This window comes from Lepisosteus platostomus, chromosome 9 (genome assembly GCF_059453375.1).
Source record: "Lepisosteus platostomus isolate fLepPlt1 chromosome 9, fLepPlt1.hap1, whole genome shotgun sequence".
Taxonomy (NCBI): domain Eukaryota; kingdom Metazoa; phylum Chordata; class Actinopteri; order Semionotiformes; family Lepisosteidae; genus Lepisosteus; species Lepisosteus platostomus.
This window is the reverse complement of record NC_142619.1, coordinates 38,137,470-38,160,563: the sequence shown is the minus strand read 5'-3', so window position 1 is coordinate 38,160,563 and position 23,094 is coordinate 38,137,470. Positions and strand designations below refer to the sequence as shown.

At 35.3% G+C, this 23,094-nt stretch overlaps 1 long non-coding RNA gene across 1 annotated transcript in view; it reads right to left on the bottom strand.

Moving 5' to 3' along the window:
* Nucleotides 1-22,729, bottom strand: part of LOC148654959 (uncharacterized) — a 105,686-nt gene extending 82,957 nt beyond the window's left edge. Inside the window, exons 1-3 of the long non-coding RNA XR_015941402.1 lie at nt 22,639-22,729; nt 14,914-14,977; nt 13,990-14,064 (exon numbers count right to left, since the gene is read on the bottom strand). This is a non-coding gene — a long non-coding RNA (uncharacterized LOC148654959). The remainder of the gene's footprint in view (nt 1-13,989; nt 14,065-14,913; nt 14,978-22,638) is intronic.
* Nucleotides 22,730-23,094: the final 365 nt, after the last annotated feature.

The window sequence follows — 23,094 nt, the reverse complement described above, 5'->3', positions numbered from 1 at the left end:
TTTTATTCTTTTAGCTGCATAATTTGTACAGTGTAACTCCAAACCATTTGGGTTTTGCTACCCCAGGAAAGACCATAAATTCAGAAAAGGTATCTCGTTCTAATACCTTTACAGTGCAAACTTACATAATGTAGTTTTCCTTCTAATTAAATTGAATGCATGTGTAAGTAATAAATGAGTAAGCCCTACTTCCACAGACTTGTATCATTTACAGTACCAATAATAAAGATATGGTAAGCAAACAGCTCTCAAAACTAAAGCCTGAAAATGAACATTTTGAATCTTTTCATGCATGAATGCAGACTATAAGACTTGGAGATAATTACTATGCCAAAATATTCATAGTGTGAATATGTGACTCTTGGCCAATATTTAATTAAATCAAAGGAGAACTGTAATTTCTTCTGAACTAGCTGTACCAAAATATTTAACAAGTGAGCATGGATAAGTTAAAACATTGTCATTGTTTTAGTCACATAACCTTTTGCTTTATTCCTGTATGCTTGAAAACATTAAACAGGAAAGTAAATATAGATTTAATGATGTAATAATATGGGACAATGTGTCTAGATGTGCAGGCATTTTCATCTTTTTGTTAAAATCAAATATTTTCATTGTATTGTAACTTTCCTTTAGTAAAATTTCAAAATTATTGTGTTACACCTCTGATGGAAAGGCATATTTTCAAAATAATAGATACAGAATTGTCAACTGTTAGCTTAGTGACAGTTTTGACATTTATTTTAGAACTACTGTTAAAATTAATTAAATAAATGCAACTGACATTTATATAACATCTTTCATTCTCTGTAGAGCTAAAAAATTTTGAATACTGCACAGGAGACTCCTAAGATACAGTATGTTCTCAAGGCTGTGCCTTCACTTATAAAACCTTGATTATATGTACTTATAGATTCAATATTATAGTTTGTTTTACTATTATAACATTTCAATGCAGAAATTACTATAATGTGGCTATTTTATAATTATTCTCTTTCAAGATTTTTTCTCATTTTTAAAATAATCTTTACATACAGTATAAATGAATAATGAAATCCAAGGAAGGCTTTAGTTTTTTATCCTTAACAAAACAATCACTGTGACAAATCTTTTATACTGTATATCTTATTTGACTTTTTCATGAAAGGAATCTGGTTATTTCATATTTCCCATTCCCAACTCCTCAAACTTCCCCTTTTTGGAGATTCTCACAGCATGAGAGAAAACTACCAAATCATTCGTGGCTGTCTGTGATCTTAGTTTTCACAAGCTGTACATGCTGCACTTCTGTGGAACAGTGTGTCATTGTCAAACCATATTAGTTTATCTTTGCCCAGGAGTAGGTCGCCAGGAGTGGAGTGTGAGTAACTTTGCTGTAACAAGCAATGCTTTATTTTCTCAATTCGATTTTCAGGCTAAATTAGTTATTGGGGGTTGCAAATTACAGTAATGTGATATGATAAAGGAAGAACAGCCCCTTACGATGATATGGTTTTACATATTAAGACATATCTGACCTTCATCTAGTCCTCACTATGTCCTATGTAGATTTACAGTACATAAATCTAACCTCATGTGATTAGTTATCATCAGGAAGTGCTTTCATCTGTAAATAAAATCAGAAACTTCACCAGTTTGGTCTGGAGTATTCAGGTTTGAGGTACACATCATGAATATGTTAAAAAATATCTACCTTTGACTTTTGGTTGTATTTATCTACTGTTAGGACTTGCTGGGGACTAGGAGAAGGTCAGATATGTTTAAATAGGTAAACTCATTGAATCTTAACAGGGTGTACTTTCTTTTTCACATCACTGGTACATTTTTACTAGCATATGTAAAGCTGATGAACTAATAAGCAATAAGGAATAAGAAGTGTTTTTCAGACTATATTCAGTATATATTTTCTCATGTAATTAAGACATTTTCAATGCACACTGAATTACTAGGACATCTTTGGTAAAGTACACAGAAGTAAAAAATGTGTTTCACATTCCTAATGGTGTTGTTAAGCAGAAGTGTGGGAAGAGGTCAAATTGAAATCTCACATTTCCACTCTCTTAAGTATAAATAATTGCCTGTTGTCCCCAACTCTGTGCAAATATTTTCTATACTCAGCATTTCACTTACATTGGAAACAGACATGTTTTGTATTCTGCATACATATAGTAGTTGTGTGCGCTGCTCTGTTTTGCATCTTTGTTGCTCCTGTATCTAATCATCACTTCACATTCACTGGCCTTTCTAGCTTGGAGGTCAGACCACCAGATACCTCCTCCAAGCCAGGACAGGAATTACTTTAATTCCTTTTCTTGAACAAGCGACTCATCAACTTAAACCTCTTCACAGGTTGCCATTCTAAATAACCTGTCATTCTATCTGTTTTACTTCCAGTTCTCCTGATGTCGTCAATGCCCCCTAGAAACTCCAGAATAACAACAGCTGTCCCCCTCTCCCATTCTCTTCCATGACATTTTATCTCTATTTCTTTTTGAGCATTCAACCCACTGTATCAACAGGCTGAAACTGTCTTCATGATTTGGATCTTCCTTTTCCCCAGTTCTCCTTTTACCTGTTCCTGTAGGACTTCCCACTCTCACTGATACCCACTCCACCCTGAATGTGCAAGTTCACCAGTCTGTACTGGGTCCTTGAGCACAGCCCTCACCATCCCTGGGGCCCGCCTAGGCAGCCACATCAACTTGCTATCATAGCTGATATTTCTTCTTATTTTTGCAGTTCCACATTGAATAAGTCCTTATCCGTTCCATTCTAGCAAACATAAACAAGCAGTAATTCACTACTTGATCCTGTCCTATTTCTAATTAGTACAGTGTCTTTAACTGCACTCCACACAATTGCAATTTACAACAATCTAGACTATTGTGTCTGTAGTACCACCTATTCTCTGATTTGTGTTCCATCATCTGCATCATATGCAGTTCTTTTTTTGTCAAGTATTTTTTATTGTTTTTTTCTTTACTTTTTCCCCCTCCATCTTGTCTTCCATCTTGGAAGACAACTTTATTACCTTTTTTCAGTATATATACAGTATGCAGTACTGTATATTTGTAACCAAGGCCTTTCCTATCAGGTTTTATTTAAAAAGCAAATTAGCAACAGTTTAAAGTCAAGGGTGTAGAAAGGATGCTCACATTCTCAAACTAAGCATTAAAAACACAATTCTGGACCCACTAAGAGTGTATCTAATTTTCTCCAACTCAAGAAACTGCATCATATTGAACAAATGTGGGTGGGGCAGCTTGCTTTGACCTGAAGAGGATAAGACACCTAGCAAGTACCCAAACTTTCAGATTGTATTTTTAATATGGTGAAGTTTTCAAGTGGCACACCAAAGATAGCAATAAAATGAGTGGGTTTGATTTCAAGATCTGTAATATGAGAGAAAAGTATCAAAAATGGAAGACTAAAAATAAACCAGTCTAGGACAAGATAAAAACATATGTATGAGAGTGGCAGGAGCTTGCCCACATCATATTTTGGGTTCTAATCAGGAAAAGTTTTAGCAAGCTTAGATTTAGATATACAGTATGTAAGCGTTTGTCATTTTAAACTGTATGTGACCATGTCTGGACAAATGGAGGAAGAGTCAACATGGGCTAAAAAGGACTCCTTTTATATGAGTTATACAGTAACATCATCCAGATCGTGTTTCCACAGTTTTAACTATGGACGAGGATGGAGATGGACAACATAGTGAAGAAACAATTAATACATTTTTTATACTAAACCTTTTTCATCAGGAGAGAGTTCAAGAAGAGAATCTACGTCACTTTGGAGGGAACTGGATAAAGTAATATGCCTTACTTGTACTGTAAACATTGAAAAAAGTGTTCCTATTCAGGAATATCTTGTCATTGAAGGAAAAGGGAAACAAAAGATTGGTATTAAGAGGGGGATGCAAGGCGAGTACCATACAGCCAAAACGTTTTCAAGAGTTTAGTAAGTATTCTATTCCTTTATGTTCTTGGACTCATTATTTTGTAATTAGAATTTGACTGAACTACTGGTATTGTTATACAGAAGTTTTGGAAGAGGTCAAAGTGTAATCTTGCACTTCAGCAATGTTACTTATAATACTTTCCTGCTGTCCAACACTTCTTGAACCACCCCATCTTCATTCTGTCAGCTGTCTCCCTGATCTATTCCTCCCTGGTCTATTCTTCCTCAGTGTGCTGAAATATGACAACTCTGACCTTAGAGCCATACAAGTAAATGCCACACTCTACCATACCCCTGTACTGTATATTCATCAGGCCATTTCACTGTTAATAGAACATGGCCGAAATACTGAATTTCGGTTTAGCGCAGAATGTTTTTTTTTTCGTATCACCCTTCTTCTGATGTATATTTCACATTCAAGTTTGGGCACATTGTAACAGTGTAAATACGGATTGCCATAGAATTCAATAAATCCATTGTGATTTCTCATCAGCTCATATAATCATATAATATTTAGAATCGCAAATTCTTCCTTTTCCAAAGACAACAGGTAGATTGTGAGATTTATTTAGATGTGCAGCTCAGTTAACCTTTTTCTACTACTGTATATTACTTAATCGTAATTTGTGAGTTGCCCCATCCAAGGTGTAGTCCTCTCTTGTATCCTGTGCCTCCTGGATAGGCTCCAGGTTGCCATAACTCTTACAGGAAAAAATGGCTTTCTGATTTTAAGAACAAAATACCAAAATAAAATTATTTCTCAGATTACTATTTCTTGGATACAGGAGTAACAGGAGATTGTATTGTCAAAGTCTGTAGTAACAGGAAAAAAGTGAGAAATATATAAGTTCTCGCAAAAGCTGAAAATGATGTTTGTTAAATTCAACACAGTCATAATAGCTAGTGCATACGAAACATATCCCTTCAATGCTGAAAAAATATTTTTATCCAAAACTCATAATTTTCACATTCCTGTTTTGAAGTGTTATTTTCATTTGTATTTTCATTGGTCAATGGTAAGTCATGATAGCCACATGCTAACAAAAGTTCACTATTATCAACATACTGTAGAGTCAAAGGAACAAGTAATAGGTTTATTCCATGCTGAAAAAAAGAAGAAAGAGAACACAACGTTTCGGCCGTGGACCCTTCTTCAGGTGTGTCGCAGTAGGCTAGCTTCTGATTAATTTCTTTAAGATTTTAGAAGTAAACTTTTTTTAAAGTATGCTTAAGTGGAGCAAGATACCAACAGTAAGATTGATTCACAATACAGGATTAGTAACCTCATTTTTTTATTCAATTTGTTAATTTTTTATTTTTTGATTTTTGCAGAAGCCACTCCAACATTTGCTTTGCTGTATTAAAACGAAGCCAAAAACAAAACAGTATCAACAGTTACCTTTGAATAAAAGAAAGGAAGATGTGAAAACAAGACATAATATTATAATAATAATGGCTGTGAAAATAACATCACTACAGTAGAAAACAAAGGAGCTTCCACAGATATTTAGCATCGTGTTTTCTTAATAAGTGCTTTAATCCCTCATAAGGCAACTCATTTAAAAGTAACTTCAAAGCTGAGATATTATAATAAATCAGATTAAAGGCTTATTTGTACAAACAAGTAGGGGGGGGGATGAAAGAATAAGAAGACCATGCTCATATGCAGGTTTTAATATCCAATCTTAACAAATGAGGACACAAGCTGTGAATAAAAAAAAATACAAAAGAAAAATTTTAATATGTTGTATTTAAAAGTTGGTTAGTTTGACAGAGACTGTTACTCACCTACTTTTTCATTAACCACTGCTCAGACAATAATGGCTCTCTCCTGATTCTATATTTTGAGATCGAGGGAATTAAAAATTGCTTTTGCTGTTTGTACTGCAGAATAGGGATGGGAAAGGTCAATACAAAATTGATGAGCATTAATATTCTTTATGCAAACCTGCGAAGCCTCATGCCTTGAGTCTTGACTGCAGTCCCCACAAAGTTTAATTTGAAGCGCTTTTGTAAGGGCTGCACTGCACTTCTAAAAGTTCAACACGAATAAATTTTAAAAGCCCCTTGTGCACTTCATACACCTCCATGATTATCAACGTGGTTATTTCTGTGTGGCTGTTCCCATGGTTGCTCTGCATGCTCAGTTTAATGGATTACTGAGTTTGAAAGAAACTTCGATGTAAACACATATCAACTTGAAAGGTTAAATTGTATCTATATTATTACTGATTATTATTGAGGAGATTAAGATGCACCAGATCTTTTAATTGTTGGAGGATGTGACTAACATAAACACCTACTGTATACCCTGACCAAGGGGATATCTGAATAGTGGCCTTCTCACTGTGAGTAAGGTCTGTATTGGAGTTAACTACTGTAGAAAGAATTTAACTTTTCCAAGGCTGTCATTCACATTCAAAAGGGCATGATGAAGTGAATAGATTTCACATTTGTCATATTTATCAGAACTCTATTCAAACTGTTGATTATACTAAACAATATCACAAGATTTTTTTTCCAATATTGCAATTTTATTATTCATTTTAATACAGAAACTGTGAATTTCTGCAGCATTTAGAAACAGAACAGGACTAATTGTTGAGCAATGGGAGCTTATTGAGCAGCAGGGTGAAAGAATTTTTCCACATCAAAATTTTCTGTTCTCACAAAAAGTCTATCCTCAAGTGACAACAGAAACTTAATTTAAATCTGACATTGTAACTGGCACTGATACTTTAAGAATCCTTTAACGTTTCTAAGGTAAGGAGATGTTAAGGTGAAAATGTGTTCACCTTAAATTTACTTTTTTGAAACTTTAAATATATTTTTTTTAGAAAAGAGAGAAATGTATCAAAGAAGAATGGTATTTAATTTTTAATAGGATATACTGTACTTTACGAATGTAATATACTGTAGGAAAGGCTGTCAACTGGAGGAGGCTGTTCAGGCTATTGTCCCATGTAGCTCTTTTCTTTGCTATTTGGCCCATAGATCATATCCAGCTGCTTCTTATTGGATATATTGGATATTGGCTTCAACAACATGACTAGCAATGCCTGGCTCAGGCTGCCACAATCCTTTGTGTAAAGCTTTTGAGACATTTAAATTTGTATTAAATAAAATGTTCTGCAAAAAAGGCAGAATTAATAACTACTGTATATCACAAGTACCTGCACATTAAATGAAAGTATTACATTAGCATTGAAATCACCTCCATTAAAAACCTTTAAAAAGTTCCCAAATACAGTCATAAGTACCTTACATAAAATGGTTATTTTTAACTTGAAAATTAAGGCAGGTTCGAATATTAGATTTCAGATTTTGACAATATTTCATGTTTTTGACGGAGCAGATGTTTTTTAGAAAGTTAAGGTGTGCACACAAATTAATGTGAAGTGATTTTTGCCTCTATAAAACAGTAGAACTTCCATAGAAGAAATGACATTTGTTACAGTGACAAAGTGAAACTAACTGTAGTCCAATGCATGATCTCTGAAGTGAAAACAATACATTTTTAGATCACGTTGAAAAATGACATTAATTTGTGTCTGTTTCCCAATTCACTGGATGGAAAGTATTGTTTAATCTAATTGGTTTCACAATGAAACATACTGTACATTTTTATGGCTTGATAAAATGATCACAGAGTTCAAAACCAGAAACTGGGATTTTCATGGTAAACACGTGAAAGGACAATACATCAACAGCATAAAATCATAATTCTTTTTAATTTGAGTAAGCAGCCCCTACTCCAACAACCTCTAACCAGTTTTATGCGAATTTAACTTAATGTATTCGCATTCTGTCATATCAATTGTTTCCTTTGCTCTTATACTTAAAGTACAGCTTCGGATATACAGTATCATGACTCACTCTGGAATTTTGATTCTTCACTTTTGTACTGTGAAATGGTTCATAATTATTTTGTGTTTCATAACAATTAGCAAGATACCCTTAAATAATAATATACTCCGATATTATATAGCAGAAAGAGTACCAAGGGTGCTGTGCTATACTGTACCAACAGGCAATTTTACACATAATGCTAATTATTCATGATGAAAACATGCAAACGTTGTGGTACATTTACGTGAAAAAAAGTCTAGAACATGTCACTTGTTTTATTCATGATAAACAGATCATTTAGTCGGAAAATTCCCATCTGCTTCGATGTATCTCTTATTATTTATGAGGGCCTTGTTTAGGAATGCAGTCTGCACATGTGCATAATTAATCCTGAAGACAATTAGATATTGTTCGATTCACAGCTGAATGCAATTAGCATCAGGAAGTTTACATATGTTGGCAATAACAGAGATTAGGCACTAAAGTGCTTGTTAAAAATTTTAACCTGAGGCTTCTTGAGCAGACCTCCCTTAATGATGCTTTAAATGTTGTTGATGAAGTAATAATCAATTTTCTTTTATAAACAGTAAATTTAGAATTTGGAACCTAATTAACTCAGCCACAGACCACTTCATTTGCATCTTACATTTTCTTAATTTCCTGTGAAATTTGCTGCAACACAATTAACATGAAATGTGTAAAAAGTAAATATGCTTTTTCAAAACCAATAAAACAAAGTTACAAGGTGGTATTATGACTTTAAGTAGATACAGAAGCATATAAACATCCAAAGATTGGCATTTATCCAGTGCCCCATGACTGTACCTCAGTAGCTATCCTTGCTTCTGAAAATAATTTGACAAGTAAGGATATCAGCCCATCTAAAAATATGTTGTCTAGATTTTTTTTTTGTAACAGTTGGCTCTCTATTCAGTGAGAAAACTCCCATTATTTTCCCTTCACAGTGCAAATTTTCTCAGCATTGGACTGACATAAGAATTAAGTCCTATTTTTGCTATTTCAGAGTGGACCGGGAAGGGTTGACCAGTCTAGTAGTTTGCACACAAACTCAAAGCCAGTTTTCTGTCACAGTCAGTGATTGGCAATGCTTCCTGGGCTGACTGACCTCTATAATTTGAACAATCAATCTAAAACAGAGTTCCAGTTTCTGAAGATATATTTTTATCTTTTTTATTTTAATATTTGTCTCATATTGTTCCTATCTATTGGCCATGAGGAAAAAGCCATGCTGAAACTGGAGTTAATTGAGCATATCTTTCACTCTGTTCAGCAGAAGAGTGCTAGTTCTCTTTTATTTGCTTAGATTCCAGATGCTAGTGTAGTTGTCCTCAAGAATTCACTTCAGCATTCATGAATGGATGCTCTGCTGATTCACTTATTATTAAGGAGAAGGACTATAAGAGGAAACAGTGGTTTGACTCAATCAGAAAATTATACCCCTTTTATAATGCTTGCTTTTTGCATTGTCCTGGAGAATCAATGCTGGATGTTCAGCAAAAGAAAAGAACTGGGATGATTTATAGACCACAGCTACTGTCAGTAACAATAACAGCTACATTGTAACATTTAGGTGCAACATCTCAAGTTAAATAATCAATTAATCAAGTTAGTAATCAAGTTAAAATTCAAAGTAGGAGCCAGTTTATGTTTCTATCAAAACCTAATCATTAAATACAGTATATATACTGTATATACTTCTCAGTTACTGAATACAAACCAGCCCTGAAGTATTTGCAGGGTCTTGGAGAAAAATGCAATGAAGCAGAAAACACGTATATATAAAATTATTGGAAATCCCCACAGTTGTGTATGCAAATTATTCTAAATAAAATAAGTTTAAAACAGCCAGTACTTGGCTGTAGATTCATATTAAAATCAGATAGCCCACAAAACCTGAAAATGCTATGCAATGAGAGTTCTACCTATTCCCCTGAAAAGCAAAGGTTAAAAACAATTGAATCGGTAATAAAGTGACCAACTCTTAAGTACTAAATCAGCTCGGGTTAAAGTGAGCCTGTAATGTTTGGCAATCCCCTTCAATAAATATTTCATTGTTTTATTTCTCCTAGAGCCTTTTTTAGATTCAGAGTGTTGCCCTTAGGCAGAGAGGGCCATAGTCTGAACCCTAGAGAGCAATTCATTGAGAAGAAGGGAGACAACCAAAGGATGTAGTGCCATACGCTGCACAGGCATTTGGGAGACAAAAATGGTGTAGATATCGCTTATCAAACCATCTGTCTGATGTTAATTAGATTATCTGAGATGAAGCGCAGGAGTTGGCTTTGTAGCCCACATTTTAATGAGAAAACATATCAAGCAGTTTTGGAAAGGAGATGGATGTAATGTCCTTACAAAGAGCCATTGAAAACTGGCTGGTGAACAAAAAGAAAGTGATTAATACAGCAATTCTAATAAGCGTTAAATGCAAGAAAATTATAAAAAAACATGAATGGGTTCTGCAATGGTGTTAGGCAAGAAAACAGGAGACCCTGTACATTATATTGTAATGAAAACATTACATAGAGTGTAATTGGACACACCTCAAATGGTTACTTCTAGAGTCTTGCATAATGTATCTCACAAGGCACATGCTTTGCTTTTTGCTTTGCCATTCAAGGAACATGCCATTCCATTCAATATTATGCTCAGATGTGCTTAGCATCCTCACTTTATCCAGAGGTGCCTACTGTACCTGTTATTTTATTTGGGGGCAAATTACATTTACATAATGTAATAATTTTCATCCCAACAGATCCCAAAGCACATTATATATAGAAGGGGAACCACTTCAGTCGCCGTTGCAGTGTGGCAACCACCTGAGAGGCATGGCAGCCATCATGTGCTAGGAGTCCTTCTACATATCACTTTACCAACTGAAATTTCAATCGTTTGGTTAGATCAGGGGTTCTTCAGCTATGGGTCGCAACCCAGAAATCAGTTACTGAGCCATTTAGGGTGGATCACCAAAATCCCCTTTAATAAATTTAAATGGTCCCGTTACACACGCATGTTTTACAGATGCCTTTAAGTGCCACAGAGAGATCTCTGTGTCAAGGTCTAGCAACGCTAGAGATATTTTAATGTTAAATTTGATTAGAAATGTTGATTGAAAATGTATTTTTGTCAGACTTTTTCTAATCATGTATGATATATGATCACTAAATATAATTATAATTGTTTATTGAAAACATAGTTTTGTCTCACTTTTACAGTATGCGTTCGTCAATCGTTTTGTTCTGATTTAATGATGACATTCATGTACAGTACAAAGTATAAAGGCCATTTTGCAAACTCTGCTGTGTGATTAGTTGATTACTTATGTGATTAACAATATTTGATGTTGTCACGTATGTATTAACTGGTGTTAAACATTCATCCACTCAATTATCTAACTTCTTTATCCAGTTTAGGCTTATGGGGCCAAACCCATCAAGCAACTGGCGCATGGCAGGATACACTCTGGACGGAACGCCAGGCTTTCACAGGGCACGCACAGACACAATTTTCCCAGAAGCCAGTTAACCTACCAGTATGCCTTTGGAACTCCTTGAGAAAACCCACATGAACACAGGGAGAACATACAAACTCATGGAGATACCACCCCAGGGACTGAACCGAGGGCCCCAGCACTGCTAGCAGCAAGGCTAACCTGCACCGCTGTGCCATCCCTGCAGTTATACAGGAATGACAAAATTTAAAAAAATTAAATAAATGAAAAAAGGAAACAATTTGATTTAAATGATTTCCTAGACCTTAATTCAGCTGTAATTATGCATGGTAGTAACTTCTTTTGTGCTATGTACTGAAAGGCTATTATTGTGGAGTACACACGGTGTTTAACCTTGGCTCAGTGACCGCTGTTATTCTGAGACTTGAGCAGCTGTGTGATATCGTTTTGTATTTACACTTGATTCATTCCTTAACCCATGCCACTGACATTCAAAGTATGGCCCTGGGACCACTTGCTGCCCTCCAAGTCTTTGTGTGTGACCTGTAAGCCCTTTCACAAAACCCTGTAAACCTAAGCAATCATTCTGAGTCATTACATGCTGAACCGGACAGAGCACTTGCAGGTTTAAAGCAAATCCAATAATGCCGTGTGCTAGAGCCTTGCGCTTCATTAAACATGTCACCAACAGTGGAAGAAAATCTGAAGGAATCCTTTTGAACATGAACAAAAAAAAATGGAGCACCACAAATGTACACCTGGTGTCAAGATTAACCTTCGCCGTGTTTAATTCTTCACTTTATCTTCTAAATTCGGTCAACTAATTACTTCATTTATTTTTCCTTGATTATTCCTGAAATGTATGGAACAGTGCACCCATTATTTCACTATTTACTTTTTGATGTGACCACAAAGAAAACTCTTTTATTTCTTGAGTTTGCAAAATACTGTGTAAGTTACTGTACTTTGCCAGTTTTAATTATAGTAGCTATACAGTAAAAACATGCAAAATTGGTTTCTATTGTAATAAAGGCTTAGTGAAATGGCTCCATAAGTTAAAAATGCAGCTCAATTCATAATCTAAACAATTATCTAAAAAATTAAAATGAAGAAATATTTTTCTATTCTCAATTCACAATGGATGTGGTATTCATAACTTCCACCCAATTAAGTTAAATAAATACATTTCTATAGTATGATAAAAATTTCTTGAGAATTAATCGCTTGGCAGTGTTAGCTGGGTGGATTGTAAAATTATTTTATAGAAGTTTCAGAATTTAAGTGGTGAAGTAATTCTCAGAGGTCTTTCAACCAATGAATTTAATACTATTGATTCGGGATGTCACTAGAGAAGATTATAATCAAAACACACATACAATAAAGGACTTCATATTTGGTATTGCTAATGTAAAGGTTAAATGCTCTGAAGTATTGCCTGGATCAATAAGTGGTCATAATTTTATTTATGGTGTACTATATTATCTTGTTCCACATTCACAAGGTAAAGTCAAATGGAAAAGGCCATTTTATAGCTTAAAATGAGCTTACTGCTCAAACTGTGAAGTGAAGACGTATTTATTGGTATTAAAGGATACATTAAGCTTAATAAAAGATTTACTGATTTTGTGCCCAGCACACTACCAGATAGACTAGAATTTTTCCAATTCTTTGGGTTCCAAATTATTATTTTTAATAAATTTGAGACCAACTCTTTTCTCTTTAAACTTGAATTAAATCATGTCGTTTTTACAATGGTAATGGCTGTTGGTGCAACTTCCAAGTCTGTGCATCCTGGGGGACCATCCAAGTACTTTTTTGCAATTAATAATTTATCCAGATTTTACTACTACTGAGATAAGTTTAGCATAGTCCTGCACTTTCCCTTTCTCCTCCACGCAGCTCAAGAAGGCTCTGCTGTCAAAATGTTGTGGTTTTTCTTTTCATTTTTCAGTGTGAAATCAACATATTTGTTCCATGTAACGTAAATCTATTGAAAACATCACAAAATAGGTTGGGATCATCAGCTGTAAAGTACCTTCTGTAAGACCTTTGGGGGCTCCTGTAGTTATTCTTACAGCATAAAAATAACTCTAGTCTAGTCTTCTTAACTGTATTTCTAGCTTTTGTGCCTCAGCTCTTGTCAGTTTTGCATTTCATGTTTACCATTGTGTGTATTTGAGAGTGGCCGTGATCACAAGCTTTACTACCCTGTTTTTAATTCTGTAGAGTGCTCCGCAATACCTTTGTAAAGGGTGCTGTAAAAATACTCTTTCTGAAAGTACTACTGCTCACAGTGATGAATCTTTATTTCCTTTTCAGTAAAAATGACAGTTTCAGTAAAAAAAAAACTGTGGAATAGCTACTAGTGGTAGAGTGAGATAGTTCTTTGGGGGCACTGGATATATACACTCTAGTTTGCATTATCACATTGGGTAATAAATACATTTAACCAATGGCTGCCAGGGACCACTGAGCACTTCAGATGGATATTTCATTAGGTTTAATTTCCATAAGCAAATTTTTCAAACTTAACATTAATTTAGAATTTATTGCCTAAAAGTCTCTGAGATCTGCCCTTCAGAAAATCCCAGCTTATTTTTTATTTGCTGTGGAAAACATACAGCACCTCCCCAACATTGGCTTTCTTTGCATTCTGGATAGAAAGTCAATAGCCTTTTCCTCCTGCCCAGGTTTCTGATAGTAAATACCTTTGTGCATCATTCATTTTCTACACGTTTTGAAGACGACAGTCCCTTCACAATGTGGTGTTCCTTGGGTGTGGTCTGATGGTACAAAACCATAGAAAAACGAACAATCAAAATTGATTGGTGGAAAAACTGAAATATGTGAAATATTTTTAAAGATTTTGAAAATAAAAAAACGTTTTTTTATGTACAGTAATAGATCTGCTAGGGAAAGCTGAACCTGGGCATTACCAATGCTAAACTGTTTAGAATTCAGCAGCCATATCACCCTGCAACTCACAACTGGCAACCCACTGAAGCTAAGCAGGTGTGAGCCTGGTCAGTACCTGGATGGGAGACCTCCTGGGAAAAACTAAGGCTGCTGCTGGAAGAGGCGTTAATGGGGCCAGCAGGGGGTACTAACCCTGAGGCTCATGTGGGTCCTAATGCCCCAGTGTAGTGACGGGGACACTATACTGAAAACAGGCGCCGTCCTTCGGATGAGATGTAAAACCGAGGTCCTGACTCTCTGTGGTCATTAAAAATCCCAGGGTGTTTCTCGAAAAGAGTAGGGGTGTCCTGGCCAAATTTCCCATCGGCCTTAATCAATCATGGCCTCCTAACAATCCCCCTCTATAAATTGGCTTAATTACTCTACTCTGCTCTCCTCCCCACTGATCGCTGATGTGTGGTGAGCATTCTGGTGCACTATGGCTACCGTCGCATCATCCAGGTGGATGCTGCACATTGGTGGTGGTGGAGAGGAGCCCCCATTGCCTGTAAAGCGCTTTGAGTGGAGTGTCCAATGGGGAGTCCCCATTGCCTGTAAAGCACTTTGAGTGGAGTGTCCAGAAAAGCACTATATAAATGTAAGCAATTATTATTATTGTAATTCTATGAATTGCATTGTTGATTCAGGGGAGGAAAAAAAGTAACTTTTAACCTTACCTTTTCTTTCAATTGAAAAGTGTTTATACTGCGCTGGGGTTCTGTACATAAGGAATAAGGGATCCTGGGAAAAAAAAACAAAGTAAGAAGAAGTGATCATTTTTCAAATCTTTCAAAAATACAGCCAAACAGAACTAATTTTGATGAGATATCTATCATTTTCATAATCACTAAATGCAATTGAAAGACCCTGACACACTCCAAAGGTACTGTATGTCATACAATGAAACTTAAATGTACTGTAGCATTAGGCTGAGTAACAACTGTTTGTTGAAAAATATTTTTATGAAAAAGTTTCTCACATGTTCATTAAACATTTATCTGTAAATTTCAGTCACCAGTTAGATTTTAAAGTAAAAGCTACAAACTCCTGAACTATGAATGAATACTGTATCAATCCCAGCTGGACAGCCATAGGAACTATACTAACTACACCCAAATATGGTCAGTACAAAAAAGAAAATAAATTAATTACCATAAGGATTCATTTTAAAATATAATATAGCACATTCACTTTCAAAAAACAGCACTGTAGGAGTCATTTTTAAAACTGAAAAAAAAGTGATAAAGTTAAATAATTTGTAGATTAATAATTTAGTTTTGTATAATTTGAGCACAAATTGAATTATTAAGAAGGGCCACTTACATGGAAGTACATTTGTTTTTTATAGCAGTTATTCCGAGCATGAAATGTGATAGTTTATTGGTTGCATACTGTATTTAAAGAATTTATGAAACAAAATATTTATCTGTAACGAATTATAAATCATGAATGATAATCCCTAATGGAATGATCATTTCAAACTGTATGTGAAGCACAAACAAATCCCAATGCAAGCTCTTTAAGAGCTTTATTCATGAATTCGTCATGAAATTTTAGTTGACAAATATAAAAACATTAATATTGGAAACGCTGAGGAAATTTAAGTTTTTGCATTGATGCATATGGCAAGTTTTGAGTGCATGCAGTTTTAACATTTTCATAAGACGATTTATATTTACTGAATTATATTTATTTTGTAAAAGTATCTTAAGATATATGAATAATAAAAAAAACAATTTTCTAAAACTTCTTAAGACGATGACAAAAATAAAAATCAATTGTGAAAAGGCACTAATACGCATGATTTAAAGGGTAAAATGAATGCCATTTACATATTTTATTAATGCACCACTGAGCCTTATTCACTTAGCCACTCTTGTATTAATTATATAAGGAGGTGGTGGCTCCAACTCTGCAACTAGTCCTTCTGTTGAGTCATAGCTAGATAGAGTCAGTGAAGTTACATGAATAACTTTCCAAAGTTCTTACTTACAATGCATGCTCTTCATAGGAGAAACACAATTGCACTTAAATCATTCTAAAATCAATCTTTAAACGTTTTAACATTTCTTGGAGAAGAAGTAACTGATCGTTTAGGGTCATAAAGTCTTCATAGAGGTTAAAGTCAGGCACGTGCATCAGCATGTGAACAGCATACAGTACCAACATTAACAGGTTGATTCCCCAACAAAAACAAATGAGCTAGTTGGACCAAATAATCTCTTACTTACTTGTTACTTGCCGGAATAGTAGAAATTATGGAACAAGTTAAAGGTTTATTCCTTGCTGAAAAGAGAAGAAAGGAAACAATATTTAGGCTGTGGGTGAAACCCGAAGAAGCCTCCACAGCTAAAACGTTGTGTTTCTTCTCTTTTCAGCATTGAATAAACCTTTAACTTATTCCTTTCCAGCCTACGCACGCTAGCACAGCTACCTACTAGTAAAAATTATTGTAATTTTTCAAAAGTAGGAGTGCGGAAGCTGAGTATTTCACTCTTTAAAATGCATTATTTCAAAAGACTCTTCAGTCTTATAATGTTTTTAAGGTAACATTTTTCAACTGAATCCTCACTGAAGAAAGCAAATTATGTATTACTGTACAGTACATGCTCTAGTTGTAACAAATGAAGGCAGCATGTTTTAAAGGTTTGTAAGCAAACTAATGATGCTAATCTTTCAAAATGAGGTTATAAAATATTACTTAGTAACAATTAAAAACAGCAGCTACGAAATGTCAGCTAATTAAATTAGATCTCAATCAGAAGCTACAGAGTATTGACATAGTGTGCATCATTTTATTCAACAGCAGCTTGCATGCCTCAGTAGTTTAAATAATATAATCCTCTGAAAATCATAATATTTTCTACTTCTTTCACTCTCTGATTTTCAGACTTCTTTCTTTATCCCTCAGTGCTGGCTAGTTTCTTTTCTCCTTTAAATATAAATGGTGGTCCTTAACATATACTGCAGCTAGTACAAATAAATTATAAAGAGCAATACAATGGTGTGATTGAACACTGTTATCTGAAGATCATAGCTCCAAAATTGCACCTGACATTTCAAACGTTGAAAGTTACACACACACTACTTCTCTTCTATTTTCTTCCCATGGGTGTTGCTTTATTAATGAGTCTGACACATAAAAAGCATCTGTATGACTATGAGTGTCAGTCATCAAAAAGAGTGTTTTGATCTGTCTCTTAGCGTGTATGGGAAATATTCTCTTTTATGAGGACAAGAAACAATCACTGACTGCCAGCACTTTCAAATGACCAGACCTTGAAGTTTAATTTAAAGTCTTAAATAAATATTGTATGTATATGGAATAAGTTTGATGATCTATGGAGATAGGCATTAAAATCTCAGACCTATGGGCATTTGAAATGTGTGTGTATTTGGCTTAAAAGTGTTTTTTTTTTCTAGTTAGTGAGACGAGCTTTTCCTATTTGTTTTTCGTCTAAAGAAACGTCATCAATTTGTGCTGTTGATAAAATATTTGGGAATGAAGCTAAAAAAAGGACGATTTTTACTCTTATGTTAAGAACAGGGGTTCCCCTATTGTTTTTGAAAAGCTATCAGATCCAAAATGTATAGTTATTCAGAAGGAGCATTTGAAGGAGGAAAAGGATGGTGGCAGTGCACATTCACTGCTGGTTTTCTGCCACATAATTATCATCTCATTTTTCAACTACTGGTTTAATTGAAATGACAATTCCTCAGCAAGCCAGTTTGTTACAGTACAATGACATGATACCATTTAAAAAGCAAACACTGGGGCAGCACAGATGTAAACTAGTTGAGACAATGGGGAAAAAAAAGACTTTTACTCAATGATATTTTGCAACCTTTTCTTTTTGGCAAGAAGTCCAGCAGCATAGCTACTGTAAGTTAAAATCTAAGAAGAACAGGAAAGCAAAGTTATTTGGTAGAAGAAGTCTAAAAGCAAGACTCTACAACTCATCCACTGTGTGTCTGGGCAGGGGCAACATTGACCTGTTTTTGGACTAAACATGAATTCTCTGTTTACAGCTGGTTTTTCTGTTTACAACTGATTTTTGTGCAATATATGCTAGGAATTTGTGCAATATATTTATAATGTGCAATACTGTACATCTTTTTGTGTACTGTACATTCTGATTTGTTTTGTATCTTCTGTACTGTGAGCAATTCTGTATACTCCTTTTTTTTTACTTTTTACTGCACTTCTCACTGACTGTACATACTGTGTTGTATTGTGTATTATTGCATCATTTCGTTACACTGTGCTGTGTTGACTGTGCCAGGCTGCTGTTGAACTGCAATTTCCCTCACAGGATTAATAAAGTATAGCTCAATCTGTCTGTCTGTCTATCTATCACACAAACCACCAACTGAAGTCCAATTAAGAGTACTGCAGAGAAAATCCTTACCCTGATTGATCCAGTCATTGTATTTGGAATAACTAAGCAGGATGTAAAGTCTTCTCATATAGCAGTATGTGAGCAGTAAATGTAAAATGGGGGTTTCGACTGGTTCCAATCAAGAACTAAGCCTAATGTATGTAAATGTAACAGGGCTCGTGTACTGAGCCAGCTGCAGAAGTGAAGAAGTTACCCCCCCTCCGAAATATAGAAGTGTAAAACTCTGCCACAGCAGAGGACCCAGTCTTTTAGTGTGGCAGGGGTCTCTGCTGTGTGTGCTCGAATCCCACCCTGGGCAGGAAGAGCAACACTGGTCACATACAGTACTGTAAATACTGTGCACAATACAAGTTAAATGGAATAAAGGAATTTGGAAAGGTGGGCAAAATGTTAATCTTTTATTTCCTTATCTCTTTAAAATATGAATGTACTGTTTCATTTCATATGTTTATTTTACAATGTATGTATGAAAATCATAACATATTTTGCCTATTGAAAAAAATACTAAGCTTGTATTGTTTGATGCAATATTAATATTAATATTTCTTATTCTTTATATGTCATGACTTTGAGGATATGAATAGGTGAAGACAAGGAGAAAGAACTCCCACCAACAATGAGAATTAAGGAATTATTTTTTAAATTAACAAGAAATTTAGGTAGTGCACAAAAATAAAGTGATCTACTGTGACTACAGTATACAGTACATGTACTGTACTATTATGTAGGGTGAGAGGTTGAAAGAGCAGACATTTCACCATCTAAACCACAGTCTGGAAGTCAGGAAGGAAGTACTGCATGTCGGTTCACCAGAGAAAATTGTCCTTGACAGAATAAGACAAAATATCACTAATCATTCAGATTCTCTAGTCAAAGTACCGTTCTGTAAGATAAAGGAGTAGTGGTATGAACCAGTATACTGGTACACACAACACACATCTTATTGAATGGTGGTGGAATGCTGCTGCATTCCAAAAATAATACGATATTGCACATAATAAGTTGGGAAACCAGACAATGAATTAAATCATTGTCCCTGTTATCTTCCAAGTCCCCAGCTGAAAACCTCATGTACTCTCTAGCCCTACCAAAATAGTGCACCTTCACCTAGTCCAAACCAAGTCCTAATCAAGTCCTAACCTTATTTGACACATAAAACACACAAAATTTATTTTGGCATTATTAATTTTTTAAAAAGTCCAATATCTTTGTGTGTAAAAGTAAATTAGTAATAAAGTGGCACCCCCTTTAACAACAATAACTTACATTTTCTGTAAGTTTTGATTATTTTCTCACATTACCTGTGAGGAATTTTGGCCCTCTTCCTTACCAAACTGCTTCAATTCTGTGATGTTTGGGAGCTTTCTTGTATGCTCAGCTTTCTTTAGGCCCTACCACAGCATCTATATGGGGTTTAGGTCTGGACTCTGACTTCTTGAATTTCCTCTTTAGCCATTCTGTCCTAGATTTGGTTATTTGATTTAGATCACTGTCCTGTGGTATGATCCAGCTTCAGTTCAGCATTTGCTGTTGGAGAGATAGCGTCACATTTCCCTCTAGAACACTCTGGTATAGTGTGGAATTCATGGTAGAATTGGTAGACTCGATGATATCTAGGGGTCTAGGTCCTGAGGCAAGCTAGCCAAAATCACTGTGCTTGATGGTGGTATGAAGTTCTGGTCAAAGACAGTTTTTTGTTTTCACTGAAAAACATGACATGTTGCATTTTGACTTATCTGTCTGGAGCACATTGTTCCAGAAGTCTTGTTTTTCATTCAAGTGTTGTCTTGAAAACTTAAGCTGTGCAGCAAGGTTCTTCTTGAATAATAGAAGTTTAATCCTGGCTTCCCTTTCATGAAAGCCATTCTTATTCAATCTTTTCCTGATGGTGGGCTCATGAACGTTGACATTTACCATAGCGAGAGAGGCCTGTAGATCCTCGAGTGTAACCTTGGGGTTCTTTGAGACTTCTAGGAGTATACTCCTGGGTAAATTGGCAATGCTGTTGATTTTTTTCCATTTGTACATGATTTTTCTTACCATAGAATGATGGATTTCATATTGTTTGGAAATAGCTTTGTAACCCTTCCCAGACTGATAAGGAGCAACAACTTTTTCTCTAAGACTATCACATATCTCTTGTGATCTGGCCATGATTTGTATTTTTATATACCATAAACCTGAGGGCTTAAGACCAAACTGACAAATTTCCTGATTTTAAACACAGGTGGTATCACTTCCTCATGATTGTCTAATCATTTGTACATATTTTGGTGCACCTGATTCTACATATCCTCTTAATTGAAGTGGTAGAACTAGGGACATGCTTACTTTTCCCCCACAGACATATATTGAATGCCAGCTGATTTGTTTTTAAATAAATAATGGCAATATAGAGTGTTGTGTGTTATTTGTCAAATGAGATTAGTTTTATTTATTAGTACTTGGTGAGGACCAGGTGAAGGTCAAATATGTCTAAATATTTTAAACAAAATCTTAAGGAGGTGTATTTACTTTTTTAATTTAATTTACTGTATGGCATCACTTAATACAGTACATTTGACACAGATGGCTGGAGGATGTCTAATCTTTCTGTTCCCTGCTTTCATGCACCCATTGCATGAAAATGATTAATTGTCACAGGCTGTCGTTGATTCCTAATTAAACTCCAACATATCACACACCTCTGTTATGGTCCTGATATCCAACATGCATCATCATAGCTTGGTATTGGAATTTGAGAAACGTTCAATGAGGATAAACTATTTTCATTTTAGGGTAACACCACCATCTTCTCCTTTCTTCCCTCTCATGATTTGGAGATTTTAAAGGGAGAATGATTGGAGAATCTAAAAGGTAACCATATGTTCCACAGATGGCTATAGACATGAGAGCGGCTTGTATGTTCATTTGCAACCGTACTTTGATGTACTAAGTGATCAAAATGAATGTTTCCTGCCATTTGAAAAGAAGTAATTATTTGCAAAGTAGAGCCTATTAAGAAAGTTATTTAACAAGCTGCAATGCAAGTGTCTTTCCAAACTGTAAGTTATATAATTTGGAAAATACATGATGTCATGATGCAAAGGTGTTTCAGGACTGATCTGTCTTATGGGGACATATGTATTTACTGCCCTTAAATTGATGAGAATGATTAGATGTATGATGGACATGGTAAAGGCTTAAATATAAATGTGACTATTCTACCATAGAGAACCCATTCAGAGTAAAACATTGAAACCACTCATTGTTCCTACAGTATGTGGCTCCTAGATATTTCTATAGGAATCTATAATTTCACTTCTCATCTACACATTACAAAATAACACCTTATGTTTTACATACCACATTTAAATGAGCATATTTGGTTTGAATGCCATTTCCTTTTCATGGGCCTTGACTGTATAGATATTTGTGTATGAATTCCTACAGATTTCTATCTTCCCTAACTCAGCCATAGCTGGGGCATCTTCAGTGTTCTTCTACAATTCAGCAGCTAATGGAATTTTAGCTGGTATAATTCTTTATGTTTAAATTTCACTATGCCCTTATAAGTATTGTATTCACCCTTTCTTTTCAGCACCTAATATTAATGACTTCCATGCTGCTCAATGATACCATTTTCACTGAATGAAAAAGCCCTTTTCACAAAATGACATTATTCTTTCCATGCAAAATAAAACACCCAGTCCTGGAAATTGAAGGAAACATACAGTTTTATATAGGACAGACCTAGCAAGTTCAAAACTGAAGAGGTGTGCTGAAATAAGGATATGCTCTATAATTCTGATAAGAAATTATGGACACATCAAATCCATTCATTCGCTTATGTTAAGCTGGCCCAGTGCTTTGAAAAACAAGGAAGGACCCTATGCAGGTTTCAAGATCACAAATATCCTAATCCAGGTACAATAGTAATGGAAGTCCAAGCCCAGGGTCAAAAGGCAAGCAAAAGCCCAGAACCAAAAGTCAGATAAGAAATCAAGCACCAGAGATACAAACCAAGAATCAAGATCAGGAAATGGGCCTTAAACCAGAAGTCAGGCAAGGAGTCCAGGGTGTTTCCAGCACAAGTACAATCCATAGCTCTAAGTGTAACAATACTAAGCACCACCCACTCAAAGAGTAGGGTTTAAATAGGTTTGGGGAGGGGAGACGTGGCGATGAAGGGACACTAGGCGAGCAGCGATTGGCTATTGCCGTTTGGTTGATCTGCACCTCTGCAATACAGAAGAAGTAAGCCCTAGAGGTTGAGGTGCCCTCTACTGGTGGGATGCTGGGATTGTAACAGCTTAGAGATCACTTTTGTAATATCTCACTTTTTAAATGAGGAATCCAAGTTCAGAGTAGGACAAGTGAATTGAATATTAAGACTTTGAGGGAACTATAAATTGCTGCTGTTCAGCACCAATACCAACATTATCTTCAGTTTCATAACCTTAGTGAATGAAGGCTAGC